The following is a 1672-nucleotide window of genomic DNA, read 5'->3' on the forward strand; positions in this document are numbered from 1 at the left end:
ATTTATTTTTTTGTCAATACGTAACCTTAGGGAAGTAAAGGATTTATTTTATTTTATTATTTTTTGGCCAAGAATAATGTTTTTCATGAATTCCTCGAATTAACGAGATGAAACTCTACATATAAACTCCTCATTTAAAATAATTGAATATGTGTTTCAGTATTTTTAAAAGATCCATTACACACTTTTTAAAAGTTGCCACAAAAAAGGGGCAATTTCTACAGGCACTCAAATTTTAGAGTTTGTATCTATTAAACATTATATTTCCCGTGTTTACAGTTCAAGGGACTACTGCTGTATTCATACATTTAATAATCAAGGGACAACATTAAAAAATATAATTAAATTATTTTTATTGATTTAGCAATCAGATAATTCAAAGTAGTACAGATATATCAAAATTCTAACGATAGTTTCTTCAGGATGGCACAGACGCACTAGTTTCTTTTTACTTTTCAGAACTACCACAGTAGTAAGAAGTAAAAAAAAAAAAAAAAAAAACAGATGAAATTTTCTTGAAAACTTAACGCAACAGGCAAAGAATGGAGTTTCTTTGACTTCAACAAACAGTCATATGACCTACATCCCATTTAGTTGTCAGCTCCAGTGGTCCTTCAACTTTAACACCGTCTTTCGTTAAAATTGTGGTTTCGAACTTAGGAAAAGATCTTGCATCGCGATAATACAGCACCTACAGATATTTAATAAGCAGCTTCCTAGCTTCCTCAGCGGTCATGTGATTCTTATCAGTAGTCTCCCTCACTAATGGCAATGCTATGTAAGAGTCATATCCTATTGCTATCTGGAAGTCTTCAAAATCAGTACCTCTCAAATCAACAGTGCCAAGGAACGGTTTTCCATCCTCTAAACCTCCAACAATGAAGTTATTCCAGAACGGATCGAATCTACTACTCTGTTGTATAATACACGTGTTAGCCAACAGTACAGAGATTTGGGCTTCAAGTTAAAACCATCATCCAAGCACACTTCATCAATTAGTTTTTCTTCTATAATATCCTTCAAATACTGATAATAGCGTAATCTCCACCGCCACCCAGGATCACATTGTTATTCACTTTCAGTAGTCTAGAGCAGTTGCGAAATCTCGCTAATGGAGCGTTTACACTTAGTCGATTTAGTCGCACTACTAAATCGACTCGCTGCATTTGCCACTAAATCGAAGCAACTAGGCCGAATTAGATCGATGGATGTGTTCAATTATTTCAACCACAGAAAATAGAACGTCTTTTAATTCAGTTGCCAGTCGATTAGTCGCCTTCGATCAACAAGCGATTAAGTTGAAGTCCCGTTTACACGGTCGATTAAGTTGAAAGTGACGTCAATTCAACTGAATCGAACGCAAATCGACTAAGTGTAAACGCCCCATAACGAACCATAGTAGCCCAAAATGTCTGCGGAAATAGCAACGCCATCCTTGAAGGCAATTCCCAAGTTCCTTTTTGTCATTGTTCTCAGCTAGAATGTGTGCATATCCTTCAGAGCCATGATCAAAAGAACAACCATCCATTGTTGAGTAGTTTAAGCAACTGTTTCCGCACTCGCAATTTCTTTGCAACCAACATACTAAAAAAGAACATGATGTGCAAGATATTTTTAGATGTGAGACATTTTCGTTCGGAATAAGTTTGTAATTACCATCAATCAGCATTAC

The 1672-nt window shown here is 35.6% G+C and overlaps 1 pseudogene; it reads right to left on the reverse strand.

The window, feature by feature from the left end:
• Positions 1-559: 559 nt before the first annotated feature.
• Positions 560-1467, reverse strand: LOC145689227 (proteasome subunit beta type-4 pseudogene; annotated as a pseudogene).
• Positions 1468-1672: the final 205 nt, after the last annotated feature.

The sequence above is a fragment of the Thermobia domestica genome, chromosome 7, assembly GCF_964235325.1.
Source record: "Thermobia domestica chromosome 7, izTheDome1.hap1.1, whole genome shotgun sequence".
Classification (NCBI taxonomy): domain Eukaryota; kingdom Metazoa; phylum Arthropoda; class Insecta; order Zygentoma; family Lepismatidae; genus Thermobia; species Thermobia domestica.